The 19305-nt window shown below is 32.4% G+C and overlaps 1 protein-coding gene across 1 annotated transcript in view; it reads right to left on the bottom strand.

Annotated features, from left to right (window-relative positions):
- The window catches only part of LOC145738856 (lachesin-like), a 192670-nt gene that overhangs the window by 153618 nt on the left and 19747 nt on the right, over positions 1-19305 (bottom strand). The gene's annotated exons all lie outside the window — the stretch shown is intronic.

Here is a 19305-nt window from a genome sequence, read left to right as displayed (position 1 = left end):
GGTTTAACCCCAAACTAATGCTTAGGGTGTCATTTGTCTAAGATGTGCAGGATATTGCCTTGGTTTCTAATAATACTAAACGGGAGTATGAATTAATTAGAAACCCATGCACGTGTCTTGGGTGAACATTTTCTAATGAAAATATTGAGTGTATTTGTACTGAAATGAAACTCATCGTAATTGCTCTTGTAAGTCGCTAATTACACATAACCGAGAGACAGCATAATTACAGCAATTGTCGCTAATCGACTAATTATCTGGAAGACCGCTTCTAACAGTAGACAGTTTATGATCTTCCGTTTCGAATAACAACTTCCTTTACTAGCGACTGATTTGTTTAATCATTGTTGTGTGATTGGCGTAGTTAATTAGAAAGTATCAAAGAATTCAACAAGTTTTGGCTATATTTGTTCGGAAATTCATCATTTATGTTCTTTTTTCTGCGACAGAGTGAGTTTGTACCTGGTTAGCTACGACCTCCAAACTTTTGGAATTCAATTTGAAAAATTTAAATTACGTCTGCCCCTGTGTTCCTTCGCAGAAAGCTCTGGGGAGAAGTCGAATAGCAAATTTCATTTATAATAAGAAAACGTTCTAATAGAAAGTGTACAGGGTGGGATTTCTCGGTGGATTTAAACTTCTTAGTCAATTATGTTCGCTCCAAACTGACGAAGAAAAAATTACGTCCCTACTTCTGGATTTAATACGCACGATGTGGTTTTGTACGCTTATCTTGTAAATAAAAATGGCCACCGGATAAGAGTCTTAGTTTATGTCAATATGTCCGTTGTTTTTGATATACGAGTATGTTGTCGCTCAGGATCGCAAAGAAAGATTTATGAGTTACGCAACTAACTAAGAATTCCATTTTATGAGAACGAGGATTTGAAAACTTGTCTGGAAATCTAATATAAAAAGGGACGAGAGAATGGTACAAACTTTATGAAGTAAGGCGATAGTTTTAGTCCGAGTAAATCCGGTTTCGTGAAATGCAAACTGCACTCTATATCGCTAAATAGATTAGGTTAGGGATTACGACCGACGCTGTAACTAAATTTTTTGACATCCTGAGAGTTAAACATTTTCCCGCTTTGCTATGAACCGAGTTTTCCTAAAGTCCTGTCATTCTGCTCTGAATTTTAAATCGAATTTATTTTGTAAATAGAAGGGTGGCAAATTGAGCATGTTGTCATGTATTATTCATCATTAATAGCTACAGCATTGTCTCAAGGTTTAGTTTGTTTAGCTAACAGAAGGGTGTTCTATTTTCAGCTAACTACTCAGGATATACACACAACATTTGTGCACTACGCATTTCAAGAGTTTAGGGTAATTTTATGCTTCTTTAGTTAGTATAAAGAATACAGGAAACAATTTCCTGAATCACTGAATGGTTTGTCGTGCAGAAAAAATTAGCACTCTAATGAGACAAAAAGAACCAAAAAGAGATGATTATATTTCTTATACCTTCGGCTTTATTCTTTTCAGAGACTTTTATCAAAGCTCGTTTAAATAATACTATGCAAATTACATTTAAAATGTAACTCAAATGCCAATATCTAACGGGAAAATGGGGGATCACTTCTAAGGAGAATTGAAAAAAAGGAAAATACTGTGGAGTGCGTTTAATTTATTTTATTTTGTTTCGTGTACACGAAATGGCTCATTTTGCTCCGCTACACAGTGGATCGAGCCAATGTATTTTGGCGGATATAAGGCAATTATGCAAAATTCCTAATTTTGTATACACATGTCTTTCAAAAACATCAATTTAGTTAAAATAAATATAACTTCTTATTTTCCACTTAACTACACAGAAAGCCTTTTCTAGAGACAAAATTATTATTTTTTGCTTATTAACTTCTCATTGTAAACTAATAAGTTTGACACATTTTCATTACATCTTCATATTTCATCAAAAATGTATAGCTTTTACCTTAATTTTTGTATAGAAGCTCACAAACTTCCCAGTCACTTTATTTGCAATATGTATTTAGGTAACAATAATATAAAAAATATCCCGTTATACGAATTTATTCAAGCTTTATCTTGAGTTTTAAAAAAAGTTAAATATGCACAAACGTATTTAATTTTTTATAGTTAGGTTAAAGGTTACTTAAAATTAATTTAAAAAGGTTGGCCTCCACTAGGTACTTTGGATAATATGAGTATGCTTGTATCTATAAATTTTGTTTGTACAGGATGAGTCAACGATAGAGCAAAATTTATTATCCAATTTATTTCAAAAAAATAAAACGTAAAACACAAAAGTTATAGAGACTTATAAGATGTTATTATAAGAATAATTGCGACGCGTCACGTGATTGTTTTTAATTATCAAATACTGTTACAAAGGTCACGTGACAAACCAAAAGAATTTGTGAAGGGTTGCAGGCATGTGACCATATTTAAGGAAAATGTTGTTCTGAAGATCACGTGATCATGTTTACGATTGTAATAAATTTCTGATAGTCACGTGATTGATTTGAACTATCAAATTTACCTAGAAACGTCATGTGATTGTTTTCAACTATCAAATTTGCCCACAGAGGTCACGTGATTATTTTAAAGCGTCGAATGAAATCTTAAAGGACTACTTAAGTTTAAAATAGTATCCTTGCCGTCACGTGACCATATTTAAAGTGTGGGGTTCTATTTAAAAAAATATATTATTTTACTGGTCACGCTTTTATGAACTACCCTGTATAGTTAAAAACAATATTAAACTATACATCGTAATATTCTCTAAAATTTTGTATTCAATTTTTTTTTTGTATTTCTCCAAACAAAAGAGATAATCAACTTTATCGATTTTTGGAAAAAACGCTCGGACACGTCAATTTTTATTTTTGTTTAAGTGGGAACTCGTAATTTACTTTTTATTATTGAATTCTGCATTGAATTCTATGTATTATTCGTGCCTTATACCTCAACACTTATCCAGATATTTTCGGTTAAACATATCAATAACTACACTGTATTTAAGGTTGGTTATGAAAAAAAGAACGCGACAAACATTAAAACAGAAATGTGGAAAATCACATCCACGTAAATTAGACCATGTTCCAGACAATTTTCGTGTTGAAATTGAATCAAAAATAAGATGTCCAAAAAGGGCGGGTTTATTATACCATGCTCGTTGGATGACCGACAGGTTCGAGCAAACAAAAATTATTCTCTGCCCTTAATAAACCTAACAAAGGACCGCCCAAATAAAGGTCACTCGCAAAAGTAACTTTGTTAGTTTAACCCCTTTGTGATATAGATTACTGCTGGCTTGCTAAAATTAATAACCGAGTGTCGGCCCTAAATAAAGACCGGCGGTTTTTCATGCATCCTCTAGCACTGCTCTATTACTCATATTAGTAGTCTATGCTCAATCACCTTATCTGAATCTATACATACTCGTAATGCTAGAAATGGCATTCAGAGGAAAAAATTTAAAAATGATTCATGATGCCTGAATTCATAAACGAAACCCCAATTAACGTTTACAGATTTTGAGTTCATAATTTCTCACTTAAACTATTATTTTTAATTTGTACTTTAGGACTTCCACTCACATATTCTAAAGTTAACCATTGTGTGTATGACATACTTGACAAACAAAGCAAATAAATAGGTTTAATTAAAGGGTTTTTAATTGCGTGTGTTTAATGAACATGCCACTACTACAACACCTAATATACATTCCAAATTGAAAATCCGGATATCGATGGCCTAGTGCTAATATGACCACAAAATGCCTCTAATTGGCTTTTTTATTGAACTCGAAGCGCAGCACAATATTTTTTTGTGGGCTACACTAACAAAATTATTCGCTTTTCAAATATGTCCCATCGAAATAATGTTATGTTTTTAATTTACCTAAATATTATCGCTCAGTGTAATATTGATCTGTCATTAAAGAACGCCTGTAAGTACAGAGACTATCGACGTCAAGACTTTTGCAAAGATAATGAGAATGGGGGAGAAACAGAATATTAATTGCGTCAGACCATTTATATTGATTTTAATATGTTCAATTTGAATAATTATTTATCTTGTTTGCAATGCAATCTTGTTCAGAATGAAATTTTCTACAACTTTCTCGTAGTAGTGTAACGCCTAATTAAACTGGGTTAGTGTCTTTTCAAGCACTTTTTGTGCGTTAACACAGTTTTCGGAAGTATCTCCCTGAGAATGCTCTTTAGGGCAAAAGTGCTCTAATGCAATCTGGTAAAGGGTGAAATTCCCTACAACTTTTTCCTTTTACACTTTTTTCATATTTTTCTTTGCCTGAACTTGGAGGTTTACCATTATTTCTTTTTTCATATTTTAAAAATTATGTTCAACCCGGTTTTGACAATGTTTATGACTTTTAACCAGTTTTTTCCGCCATTTTGACATGTTTTAATTGTTTAATTTGAACCAGTTTCTAAGGTCACGTGATTTATTCCCGGCCATTTTGATTTGCCTTTTTTAATTTTCTTTATACTTTTATAGAATAACTATCCTATTTGACGCATAATGTATAGACTTTTATATGTCGATGGATAGCTAATGTAATGAGCTTTCCAGTGATATCGCAGCACTGGTTGCTTTATTTATTGGATGGCCCGATAGAGGGCTTCAAACACGATTTTTTTTTAGTGCAGTGTTTCATTCAATTCAAATATTTGGTCCACGCTATACATATAAACTTTTGTACGCCAATAGATAGCCAATGAAATGGGTTTTCTAAAGATATGACTTCACTGGGTGGTTTGTAAAACCGTTTGGCCGCTAGAGGCCTTCAAACTTAACTAATTTTTCCCTCAACCATGAGAATCTAAGCAACGGAAAACTGTTTTCAAACTCCTGGTGACATTTTTAAGGATCAAAATCCACTAATGACATTTTGATGTTTCTGACCTGCAAAAACCGTTTGAGAACCTCTTGTAATACTTTCAAGACTCAGAAGGCACAGTTTGAAAGACACTGGTGGCGTTGGACCACAAAACGCTTGGACACTTCTAGTGACTTTTTTTAAGGAAGACAGTTTTGGAGCCACTAATACCATTTGCAAAAAAAAACTTGATAACGAATGCAGGGTTTATATTATCCAAATAATACAAAAACCTGGACATCCACTTTTTAGTGTTATATATTTTAGGAAAGGTAAGTTTTAGCTTACTCCAAAACTCTCCAGAAAAAATTCTCTGGATTAAATATTTGGATTTTACGTTAAATTTTATATGAGAAGCTATTTGTAGTTTTTCTGGGTCGCTAATGATAATGATAATACGAGGGGGGTTCCAAATTGTGATATTTTCAAAATCACCCTCTAGCTCAGAAACGAAGGCTGCTGTGGATACGACTGCTCCATCGTTCCTAAAACTAAAACCGCATGGCTCTATCTTTGCTACTTTTGAAGATTCCTCGTAAAACCATCGAATTTGAAGACACCCTGTACATTCATTTTCACACACCTTTTTTACCATTATTGGATGATTGGATTCGTAGTTTAAGTATCTCTTGTGTGGGTTGTTTTATTTATACCTTTGTTTCAAATTAGGTTGTCTTTTTTGATTAAAACGTGTTTGTTATTTTGTTGTAAATTGGGCATTAGGATAAATTAAAAAAACATCATCAATATATCTCACAAATAGTGTTATTATTCTTAAGTTCGTCCGGTTTAGAAAATGTAGTAATTTTTAAACGTGACAAATAGGAATATATTAAAATCAAAAACTTGTTATAAATGCCAGAAACTTAGTGACAAAGCCCTGTGAGAAGCCGTGAAAGCCTTTTACTAGAAAATTTTGAACGAAATTGGAATATCCTCGGTGCAAAATCTTTGACATTTTTTTCCTAACTCATACACGTATATTGGTCGTTGCAGCATTCAGGCCATAATAAGGTCTGCTCTTTGAGAGAAGCTATATATATGTATGATTTATAAAAGGAAGCGTTGAAGGCAATGAGCAATGTAAAAAAGGTAGTAAAATAGAATTATCTAGGCAAGTGCAATAGGGAAAATAGTAAAAAATGGGAGCGCTAAAAGCAATGAAATTTGCTAACCTATTCTGGCAGAAGACAGAGCGGTTTCTTGGCTTTTTAAAGTGGAATAAGAAAGCTTTTCAATAAAATGTGATTTATCTCCGTTTTATTTATAGCTCTCTGTCCGGCCCAATTTCAAGAAGGGCTCGTATGTATTTTTGGTCCGAAGAACAACAAAAACTGCCACAATAAATCTTCGAAAAATTGTAACCTCAAACGTATTTTACCCGTGTGACAAAAATTTTAACTAGAATAAAAATTCCTCGCTTGTACCCCATAACTCTTTATTGTTATGTGTTTCGGCGGGCAAAATTTTTATTTGCTTTTTATATCGGCTAGATAAAAACGACGAACTCTATACGTGCATAAACATAATACGATCTCGGCTTAGTTTAATAACCAAAATTCTCCAATATTTAAATTTATTTCACATTCAATTTTCCCTATCGTTCCTGATATAAACACGTCTGTAATAGATAAATTCATGTTTAACCTGTTAAACCTCAAATAAAACTTTTTTTTACATATTCCAATAATATTCAATTTCAGTAATAACACCAATCAAAGTCATTATATATTTTTTTATACACATTGTTCTCCTAATATTGAATAATATTTATGATAGTCTATGCTGCAGTGGAATTTAGGAGTTGCAAGACATTATCCAACAGAACGAAAATAAGTTTTAAAGTAGATCGTAAACAATAACTTTATCTCTTACAAAATCAAAAATCTCCATCATTTCTACACTAAGAATCTAATTATCAAACTTATTTATTTATTGGACCAGTATTTCAACTTTTATGAGAAGAAATCTTGAACCATATCTTTGTTTTGATTGGAAAACTCAAGACTTTGTCCATTAACTAGAATATATGAATTGCTTCAAGTTGTACTAATAATTCATAACCACCACTTATAGAGTTTTTACTTGTTTTATTGTCCTCAGAAAGACTTTTTGCTGTAAAAGTCTTTTCTATCTAGTTTCCAACTTTGAATTGAAATTAATTCATTGGAGGGAAGGTTTGGTAAAGATAAGATAGTAAAAGAAAGATAACTAAAACTGTACTAAAAGATAACATTTTTTTACAGAATATCCAACTTTCGTATCAGCAAATATTGATAATATTTCAATGATGTTAATCTTTTCATAATGTGCACCTTTCAATTAGCAAAATGTGCTAAAAGTTTTCCGTTAGTCTAATATAATCTAACCTAACCTAGTTGAAGACCAAACTAAAGTCATCATTGTTTTAATATCAAATGTTTTGAATACAATTTTCGGAATTTCATATTTTATAATAGTTGTAACATGAGTGGTGATGTCAAGCTATAATTTTAATTAGTTTCATTAAAATTCTATTCTTGTAACAACGGTTTAGGATAATAGGTAGCCACCCACAAATTAATTTAGTTTTGAAAATGGGAACAAGGCTAAAAAAGGTGCATAACGGTTCAATCAAAATGAAAAATTTTACTTAAGACCAGTGATGGGTAAATTACCAGTAAATTACTGGTAAATTACAAATACTATGTTTCTGGCAGTTCAAATTTTGACATAGCTTTTTTCCCTGACTGGACCAAATTTTGTAGTGTTTTTTTCAGGTTATTGGATAGGAAATTTAGTAAGGATTCCATAAATGTGCTTAAATTAGTCATTTTCTGACACCAAGTGGGTTTGACAAGCAATTTTGTCCCTGACGATCAAACTGTCAAACTGTGCTCAAAAGTTGCAAAATTCAAGGTTTAGAAATGTTTTCATGCAGTATTCGATACAAAACGTGTTTCTGAGATTTATGATAGATATCCTCCAAAAATCTGTCCCTAATGTCAATACTGTCAAAATTTGCCTAGAATTTGCAAAAATTACGGTTTAACACAGTTCTCTTAAAGTTTTCGAAACGAAGTGTTTCTAAGATTACTGTCACTTTTCTCATTTCTCAACATGAGATAATAAAGGAAAGTGACAAAAGGCTGAAAATGCAATTTTTTAGAAAATCCACTTTTTCGTAAAAAAAGTTATAAGATTGTTACTCATTTGGTACAAGAACTTCTTTGTCTGAAAAGTTTTATTTCATTTATTTTATTATTGATAAACCAAAATCTCTAATACGATAAATAACAAATCAAAACAATTTTTCAGGATTTTATTTTGACAATATTGACCTAAAATGACTTTAATGAAATTAATGACAGAAAAATGAGTTCTTTCAAGTAAATTTCAATTAGACCCGTAAATTCACTAGTCAGAATGAATTTTACTTTACCAATTTTACTTTACCTTACCGGTAAATAACCGTATAATAAATTTATGCCCATCAGTACTAAAGACAATGTTGTGTTCAAAACTCAGCTGGGCTATTTTTGTAAAACACATATTTTGGATGATCCAGCTTCAGTCAGCTCTTGTTGTTCTGCAAAAAATATGTACTGAACTGCAGAAAAATCAATAAAAACAGTAGGATGACTAGACCCATCAACAACAGGGTCGGTCAATTAAGAAGACCAGATATTCGAAAATTTATTTCGTGCATTTGTCATAACTGGAAAAACCTTTTAAAAGCTTCGAAAGTAAATATTATTTCGATAAGACGATGCCACCGGCTCTCTTTACGAACGACGAAGAAGATTAATTACAGCGCTTTAAGGACAAAAACAATCCTGGATTTGCAACACAACGTCTAAAATTCATGGGGTTGAATAATTCGCCAAAGGGAGACTGCATAACTAGGCTACCTATAATTGCTCTCTAACCACTTGAGAATTGAAAAAGGCCCGTAGGAGGTGACAGCGTACTTGAAAACGGAGAATGAGCCGTAGGCCCGTCCGCATATATTAAAGATAATGCGAATCGAATTAATTTTCTTTTTGGACCCTCTAAGCGAACGTCTAAATTGGAATAGGACCAATTTTAAATCTTGAAAAAAGAAAATGTCAACAACGTATTGTGGCAGTAAATGTAGAGAAGTACCAACAACGCAGCAGGAGAAGAAAGTCTCTAACCAAGTATGTGTTATTAATAATTGTTCTGCAAAACTAGAAAGGAAAATGGTCAAGCATCAGGACATAATAAAATATCAAGAGAATTTAATAGAGGAGTTGATGAAGTAAAACAGAAGCTTGAACATCTTTAAAAAAGAAATGATCAAGTTGAGAGACGGACTGGGTAACAAAACGGAGGATCGAAGAGAGACTCAAGGTAACAGAAGTTTTCTACATAGGTTTGTAAAAGTACAAAATAGACAATGAGAATGCTACAAAAGCAAACAATGACCTGAGAATAACAGGATATGTAACGTCGGCTCCGAAGATCTACCAAAGATTGAAGAGGAAGAAATTCGGAAAGCTTTAAACCAATTGAAAAATGGAATACCAACGATAACATCATACCGAAAATGTTGAAGGAAGGTGGAAGCCTACTGATAAGGGAGCTTAAATCACTATTACTTGAGAGAGGAATACCACAGGATTGGAAGATCGCGATATTCATATTGATGTATAAGAAAGGTGATTCAAGCAACCTAGAAAACCTGTAGACCAATCAGTCTGCTATCACAGATCTACGAGCTATTTATGAGAATAATAACAAACCGCCTTGAATACAAACTTGACGCATATCAACCCTATGAGCAGGCGGACTTCAGAAAAGGCATGAGTACAATGGAACATCTCCACAACGTAAGGACACAGTTGAATTTTGGGAAATTATCAAGACAATGAAAAAATATATAGACCAACGATATATTAACATTAACACTCAATGACCGCTCAAAAATGAAAGTTAGGTTACATTAAGACACGGAGAAAAACCTAATTAAACGAGTCGCTAACAAAGACATTATTGTGTCACCAAAATTGTTTAGACTGGTGCTAGAGGCCGCTGTCAAGAGCCTACACTGGGAAGACAGAGGAATTAATATATCGGGGGAAAAACTTAGTAACCTAAGATTTGCTGATAACATGCCATCTTTGCCCCAAACTGTGAAGAATTAGAAAACTTGCTTATAGAACTTCAACAAGAAGCAGGGGCAGTAGGCATGAACATTTCTAAAACCAAATTCATGCCAAACCAACGAACAAACATAAAGTATAAATGTGCTAGGACAACAGGTAGAGAAAGTGAACTCTTATATCTACACAGGTCAAGAAATAACATTGGGAAAAACTAATCAAAACTTGAAATCAACCATATAATACATCTAGGATGGGCGGCTTAGGGGAAGATACGAGACGTCTTCAACTCCAAGCTACCCAGGTTTACATGGAATTTTCCCAGTAAAAGAAAATCCTCCTAAATGAATTGAAGATACATCAAAGATCAATAGCACGAAAAATGATTGGAATAACGCTTAAAGATCATAAAACCAATGAGTGGATAAAAAACAGAACCAAGGTCGAAGACATAGTGAGGCCTATAGGTAGTAGGTAGTGTTAAATGGAACTGGACCGGACATGTTGCCCTAAATACAACCAATTGGAGCGGAAAAACAACAAGATGAAGGCCTTGGGGGAAGAAAAGAAAACAAAGATGGTATGATGGCATCAAACGAACAGTCGGACTTAACTGGTACCAAGTGGCACAGAACTGGAACAATATGAGAGAGGCCTATATCTAAAGGATAGAAAACGACTAGAAGAAAAAGAAGAAGATACGCAACACCGCAAACCGAAATTGCAGGCACCCTTGACAATGACAGTGACGGTTAGTTTTGTCGGTAATGGCGGATGTCAAAATTTACTATGAGCGTATTTAGTTGCCTATGTGAAACAATTGGAAAATCAAACATTAAAAGTCCCTAAGGGTACACAAACTTTGAACACTATGTAGGTACTAACTTTCTCCCACATTCAATTAAATTAGGACCAACACCCAATTTTTGCTGTAAAAACCACACCAGTTTCTTCTACTCTTCTCTTCAACATTTTACTCTTCTTTTAAACATTTTGGACAATTAGCCATGATCATTAACGACGACTATCAAATTTGATACGACAATCTTCACAATTTTGCAACATAAACATTTATCAGTTCAATATAGTTTATGCACAGTTTTAGCTGGCTTACCCTCTGTTTCGTACTGAAATCCCCTTTCATATTTCTTTTTATAGCAATTTTTAGGATTCCGTCTGTTTCTATGTGATGACACTGTCGTCTTTGCTCTAATGTTATTTATATGCAGTCTTTGAGAACGTTTGTTTTTATGGGGAGACCTTGACCAACTACCCTGTTTTGAGGAGAAATGCTTGTGTTGCATGTTTCACCCTCTATATTTATGTTTTTTCTGCAGCTTAGTTTTACACACTGTTTTATAAAAGATGTATTTAATGATTTATCTGGATATCAAAACACTTAGACCCTTACAATGATAAAGCAATTTTTTTGAACACTTTGGGAGCTTTATGTTTACGTGCCAATCCGCAAAGTTTCTGGAAAAGTGCTCAGAGATGAGAAATCTAAAAGGATGATATAAAACATAACGGTTGCTATACACAGAAACTCAATTAGCCAAATTGGGGCGAAAATTTCTTTTATCTCCATCCAATAGTAAACTTACGACCGACTAGACAATGCTTGGGGAGTTTACGTAACGCCTCGAATTCAGAGGCAAATTTGGCCCCTTCAGTTGTCCGTGAAGAGCCCTAGTTCTACCAGTAAACCTGTCCTCATTTATATTCAATCGTAATATCCTCTAGCTCTAGGCCACTAGCTCATGGGCTTCGGTAATCGAAATCTATAAATGAGGTTTACTGGAAAACTATTACGGTTGTGTATTATGGATCTTAGCTCCAGGCATTGCGATAATAAGTATTTGCGCAAACAGAACAAAGCGGTTAGGGAATTATATCTGTCATTCGAGTATTAACAGTATAATTATCGGATTTTCTAGCTTAGACTCACCGCAGACTACAGTGCAGTACCTACAACTATTTCTACGAAAATAATGTAATCTTAATTTTTTTGGAAAATTCTTGTCTGCTACTTGTGATCAGTTTTTTTGCCATCCTGAATACTTAGTAACTAGTAATAAAATGTAAACTAAACTCAGAGTCGATTTCCACAAAATATAATATATTTACAATTAAGTTTATGAGTAGATGGAAATAACGGCTCTAAGAATGGAACTTTAACAATAACCATTTCTCCCTTAAAAATTAAACTTTAAAAACAATCTTACTCAAGCAAGTTCGTTCAATTAAAGTAAAAAAAAATGCGATGTTTTCTCTCAATTGTTTGAAAGTAATAACAACATAATTATCAGATATTCCGCCTTACACGCTCAGCCAAAGCGCCAGTTAAAGTACAACAGTACTAAGTAAACAAAAAACCGAACCCCAAAGAAAATGTTTTTCTAACATTGTCAGTTAATTATAAGCTAAACATTTCCTTAACGTTAAAACAGATATTTGCATATCAACTAAGTCTTGTTTTTATTGGAGAAATTAAATATACGTCTTGTCTTAATTTTAAGCTCCGTTAAATTTGCATACCTAAACAATGCCAAAACCGTTTATGTCTCTAACCAGAAAGCTCGCTTGAAACAGACATGTCAGATAACTCCGCTATATGACTTCAATATTTGCAAAGAGATAGGCTAATTATTGTAATAGCTGTAGGTCTCGTCTCAATTTAAATTAATCTTGGTTCTGAATCTGTCCTCTTTAAAACCGCAGATGGTCATTTTGTAGAAGTCTACTAGTATATTTGGTTGAAATACCTGCAAGTTTCCACCAAAACTAGCGGTCAGTGGATGGAAGTGAATAGGAAAATATGGATATTCGCTGCTGTCTTAAAACTATTAGCCTTATTAGAACATTTTGTATAGAGTGGATGTTTCAAGATATTTATGTATACAAAATGGCCCAAAAATAAGTTACAAGCAAACTTATTTTTTTATGTAATATACATAAGAGCAACAGTTATTGAAATATTTACGCAAAGTTATCAATCAGGTGTATCAGTATAGGTGCAGCTGCAAAGTGAGGTTGTAAAAATATGTTACCACTAATTCAGTATCTAAATTTAACAATTATTATTAGAGTCCGGATTAAAAAGCACTAAAATAGTGAAAAAAGCACTTAATAAGCCAAATTATTTACCTCAAAAAAACATAAAAATCAGTAAAATGCTTTAAAAAAAAACAAAACTCTTTCAGAGATGCAACATTTTTTACTTTTTTTGAGTTCAAGTTGTAGAAAGTTTTTGAAGCTTTTAAACTGCTTTAGAATCAAACAGAAGATTTTAGATTGTTTTGAAAAATTTCAGGTTTTTGGACAGTTTAAAGAGACTATATTGAAGATTCTGGAACGCTTTAGATGCATTTGGAAACTCTTAGACAGTTCTACAATTTTTTGGAAGCTTCTAGACTGTTTCGTTCTCTTTTCGGAGCTTCTAGACTAGTTGAAGAACATTTGGAATCTTTTAGACTGTTCTAAAAGCTTTTGGAAGCTTCTAGACGGTTTTGAAAGACTTGCGGCTGCTTTAGAAAAATTTTGGAATTCCTGTAGTATTTTGAAATCTTGATAGACCACTTTAAGAGCATTTGGAAGGTTTCTGGAGAGTTTAAAAAGCATTGAACGTTTTGGACTGTTTTTAAAGCATTTAAAAACTTATGGAAGCTTTTAAAACTGCTTTAAAAGCATACGGAAGCTTTTAGACTGCCTTGAAATTTTTTGAGAGCTTCTAGGCTAGTTGAAGATCCTAGTTGAAAATACTGGACTACTTTTAAGGCATTTGAAACCTTGTAGATTGTTCTAGTAACTTTTGGAAATGGTTAAACTGCTCTAGAAGCATACGGGAGCTATTAGACTGTTTTGAAATCTTTTGAGAGCTTCTAGATTGGTTGAAAAGCATTTTGAAGTTTCTAGGCTCTTTTGTAACCTTTTGTAAGACATTGTAGAGCCTCTATAGTGTTTTGGAATGTTTTTACATTTTTTTAGACTACTTCAGGAGCATTTGGACATTTTTTGGTCAATTTACATTTGTCAATTGATACTTATCCATTTTGCAACAGATTATTGGTATGTTTTTGTCAGTTTATCTGATCATTACGATCATGAACACAAACTGAAGAATGAGAACAGTATCGTGAGTTGTTTCAGTTTGATTTGTATGATGTTTGGACCAACTGGTTCAGCAAGCGCCGTTCATTAATAATGAATCAGTCAAACTTTTTAGTAATTTTGTTTTATCTTTTTATATGTCGGTTAGGAAAAGTCGTCTTACAACACGGTGCCGTAAAAGAGATTATTGGCAGTTAGTAATTACCATTCCCAGAGAACATAAATGAAAGTTAGAACGGTTGAAAAGTTATAATAGCTTCGAAACTTTGCCGAATTGCCTATAGGGATTTTTTTCTAAAGCCTGGTTACTATGTTAACCTCTGAAATAGGAAATTGCCGGTTATATTCCATTTTCTTTGTTTAAAATTATTCCTAACGACTATGATATTTAAACGGGTTAAAGTTTGAAGTTTTATAATCAAATTTGGGAAAAACTTTGTAATATCGTTTATGAAAAACGCATGAATTCTTTGAAGATTGTAATTGGCATCTTAATCTATACAGAGTTTTAGTCAAAATTGCATTATCTTTCAGATAAAGTTGTTCTCGGCAGCTCGGCTCTAGGCTCTCTAAAAATACATTACACACTCGCTTCGAAAAATGCAATAACTTTCGATAGTTTCCTGGGGGAGTATACAAAGAAGTCGAAATTAAATTTCCCTCTAATGTATTTGCGACTTTCAACGTGTAATATCAAAAAGATAACGTCCTCGTTTCCACAGTTGTGCTGGGAAATACGAAGATTCTATTAAACAAACCGTATTACCTTACCGCTTAAGAAAAACAGTTTTCTAGATTTAAACCATATTTGATTTCTCGCTATAGTTGAATCCTCTTGTGTTACACGATCCATATACGTGTGCCGCTGAGTCCTTCCTGAAGCAAATTATTTATAAAACGGAATATATTCTTTGTAACAGGAAAATCGGGAATTGTCTGAGGCTTAACGAGGATACGGTTTTCCTTTGTTAACTTTCGCCGTATATATGTTTTCAAAAGGATATTTTGTATCGTTGTAGTCTTTTCGTATTCGATCTCTCTGGAGCTTCAAATCTTCTTGGTAATTAACGCGAAACTTGCGTCAGTAGAGGAAAAAGTCCGGTTTGGTTATTTTTCGGAAACAACGGCAAACTTTTTCGAGCAAGAGTAATATTTCATTAATGACTTACTGAGGTTAGATGAAAGAAGAAAACCACGGCAATAAAAAAAAGTAAAAGAGACAGAGCGGGAAAAGAACAAACCTGAAAACTTTTGCGGCTCGAATCAACATCTGAACTCTAATTATATAAGAGGAGTTGCGGAGTATTTAAAGAATGATGAATTGGCGGTCTCAATAACTAACTCCAAAGTGGCATTCTTTTAGCTTTATCAGGAACTAATTAGGGGTGAAATTTTCTAGCTGTGAACCGGACGGCTGTGGAATACCGTGCCGATAGTAATTAAGTTTATGAGTCTCCAAAGTTGAGACAAATATTGGGTTTTGACTTTAGGCAATCATCTTCAAGGTATTGTAGTCGATCGATTCATTTAATTACCCGTCAGCTTATGTCTTAGATTTTAGTTCTTGTCTTGATAACCTTTATGAAAAACGTTCGAACGTTTATTAAAAATTTAAATGTTAGTTTTTTATTAACACAGTCAGTATTAATCAATTTTATGCGGTTATATTCAGTGGTAATTCCAACGCAATAGAAAAAAAATAATAAACCAACAATAATTTCAGATACTGGTAAAAGCAATTTATCTAGGTGATAAATGACACGTAGCCGTGATTTTTCTAACTGTTTTTTTACGAAATTAATTCAAAAACAATATGATAACTTTTAGTTTACAAATCAAAGCAATATTCAAAATAAATGCAGATATGGTCTATTAAAAATAATATATATGATTTAAATTAACTAGTTTCCGTGTTTATTTGCTTTAAATATAGCGAAAATTAAAAAGCAAGAATTTTGACGTTTATAAAATCTAGTTAATCCCGTGTGATCTCAAATAATATTTGTATTAATTTATGAATTATTAGTCTACCAACGAGTACTATTCTTTTTATAATATCCAAGAGTGGAATTTAAAAACGGTGTTGCCAAGTTTGGCATTTAGAAAAATAAATTAAACAGCCGTGACGTGTATCTGATTATTTGAATCATATTTAATTCTGTCATAAAATTGGAAACTGGCGAATACCACTCCATGAAGCTATAAAACTACAAAATTTGTTTAAAAGCAATGCAATCAGTGTAAATCATATTATTATGCATTAGATAGTTTCATGAGTTGTTTTTTGGCAGCTGTGACGTGTAACTGTTTATTGTGGATACATTTCGATCTGTCACAATGGTTGTAACGGTCAAATACATCTTCATTAAGATTGGTTATATTTAGGCAGTGCAATCAGTACAAATCATATATAACCCTTGTTTATAGGTCTATGAATACAATTTCGACAGTGCTGTCATATAAAAATATGTTTAGGAGAGATTTTAAGGTGTTACAATCTGTCAAAATCTGATCCATAAAGCTAACAATCACTTGAAAAGCGTTTAAATTAGTGTCAAACTACGTTATATGTACTTTATAGCTTCATAAGTTAAATTTTAACATATAACATGTCTATTTTGGACATATTTGAATCTGTCACAATGGTGACAACTGTCAAATACCTTTGAGCCTATTTTAATCTGTCATAACTTGAAAGCTATAAAATGACAAAACTATCTTAAAAATAGTACAATTAGTTATAATTCACATGCTGTCAAAATGCTGCAAACTCTCTAATACCACTCTATAAAGCTATCAAAGTACTCGTAAAAGAACCTAATTTGATTCAGAAACAAATTACTTTTGAGTGAGTGTGAAATGTGTTACATGTAAGCAGCTGTGCGATTTTGTTACTGTATACATAACTTTTTTTTACAGTTACATATGTAATGGTCACTATTAAAATTTACAAGAAATCAAAAACCGTCAACATTAATCATTTTTATACACATTTTGAATTGTTATTTATTGTTGAATTACTTCAGAATCTATAGAAATATTGACAAAACCATTATTTTAAAACCACACTTAAAAAATTGCTTTAAACTGGAAAGTTAGGTTAGGTTGGTATAGTCTTGAAACTTAAAAGAACAGTATTTTTAGGTTAAAATCCAAGTAAATGACTACAATTGAAACGTTTTTAAATTGATATTTGTCAATATTTGAGTCACAGTAGCTTTCAAGTTAAAAATAGTTGAATTAAACGTTTTTAAAAAGGTAATTGACCGGAGTATACTGTTATTTTAGGTTATTTCACAGTTTTCAGTAAAAATCACAAATCTAATTTACTAAATAGTGGCAATTTTATCACTCAAAAAATTTTTTAGTGAAACATCCTGTATATTTTGCATATTTGTATTTTTTGTTTTTACAGTTTTGACAAAATATTCAAATTGTTAAGAGTGAAAAGTACGGATTTTTTGCTTTGAAAGTGACTGATTATTCGAGAGCAAAAACGCCACTTGTTGATTGGAACACATTGGAATTTTTCTACAAACAATGCTAATTGATTCATATTTATTCCTTTCCATAAGCTTTTCAAATGTCAATCATGTCAACCATCTCTGATTGTAAAAATGTTATATTTAAATTTAATAAACTAAAGTATAATAAATTATTAAACGGCAAACTTTAGAAGTTTACTATTGAGTAATAATAAATAATCAAACATAAATTTGACGTTAAAATTTTGTCAGTGGGTTTCATGGTAAACTAGAAAATTTAAGCTATACCACCACTTTATCATGATTTCCTTTAACAATAATTCAATTAATTTGTTTTTATAGTTTTTCAGAACAAGAGAAGAAGAATTTTCATGGAAATAAGATGCAATACTAAAATACGGGGGTTATACTAAAAAAAAACAATTAAACATATTTTAGAAAATTTCTATTTTAGGAATTCTGTATAAAATTTACCTTGTATGATGCAATATGGGACTTTGTCACACCATTTAGCATTATAATGTAGATTCCAAAATATAATAAAAATAGAACCAGTTTATTGAAATTTCCAAATTTTTGCATCGCATTTTACATGGTTAACAAGGATGTAATCCATGTGCATGATAGTAAGCAAAATCAAATTTTATCCACACTATAAAACTCTTCCACATCACTTATCATATAAAAGAGCCTTTATTCTAATACTTGGTAATTATTGAGGGTATAATATGCTGAAACTCTAGTTCCTACCATTATTTAAATGTCTCTTCTTGTAGCATAAAGAAATAATACTTTTGGCTTTATCTATACCGAGTTTTATGTGTTCAGCTTCAATTCCAAAGGCATTGTTAACACATATATGTAGGTCCATAAAGTCCATCTATTTGTCGCTGTTAACCCTCTATGAAATAAAATGAAAAAACGTAGTTATCTCTTTAAGCCGCAATAAGTCCTAAATATCCCGAGTTAGACATATTTTTCGGCTTACAGTTGTTCCGCAATATTGTTGAAGCGGGATTTTTTCGTTCTTTGGCACATGTTACGGGATATTTTTCAAGGGAGGTTTTTGTATGTTTACGTGAGCTAAACGTAGATTTTTTTCATAGACAAAGAAATAGTTAGAGTCGTTCAATATGTAAAAGATATAAAGAAATCCGGCAGGGACTTTTATTAAGGAAATATAAATTCTTTTTGTGTTGACGACAGGCGAAAGTCAATATAAAGGGTCCAAACAAAAGGTCTGAAAAGAAAATTCGATAAATTCATTTTGCGACCGTGTAGCCGGAAAAACCTAACCTAGATCATATCTGGGACTAAAAAAGATTAGAAGAAAAATAAAGCAACATATCGCTACGCCTCAGAGAGACAAAAACCGTGACAACGTAAAATAAATTTAGAACAAACCATGGCGCACTTCTTTCTACATAGTAATTTTAGATGAATAATGGTGTTTACGAGTGACTTACTTTGGTATCCTGTTTGTTACTATTTGCTAAAAACATGCGCTAAAGTTCATTAATTATATTCACAATTTTCGGAGTGGAAGAATGGTTTTGTCGTTTTTCTCTTTCTGTCTACATTTACTACTTTTTGAGACACTTTATCTGCAATAGAGATTAATAGCAATATTTAAATTTCGATAAAGATAAATAACAAATCCGTGTTGCGGTTAAGATCGACCAAACAAATGAAGGCAAATTATGTCTTTTTAGGAAAAAGGGGAACACGTATAATCCTG

This window comes from Ips typographus, linkage group LG16, assembly GCF_016097725.1.
Source record: "Ips typographus isolate SLU linkage group LG16, UJ_Ityp_2.0, whole genome shotgun sequence".
Lineage (NCBI taxonomy): Eukaryota > Metazoa > Arthropoda > Insecta > Coleoptera > Curculionidae > Ips > Ips typographus.
Note: the sequence above shows the minus strand (reverse complement) of the source record. Positions and strands in the feature narration are given on the sequence as shown.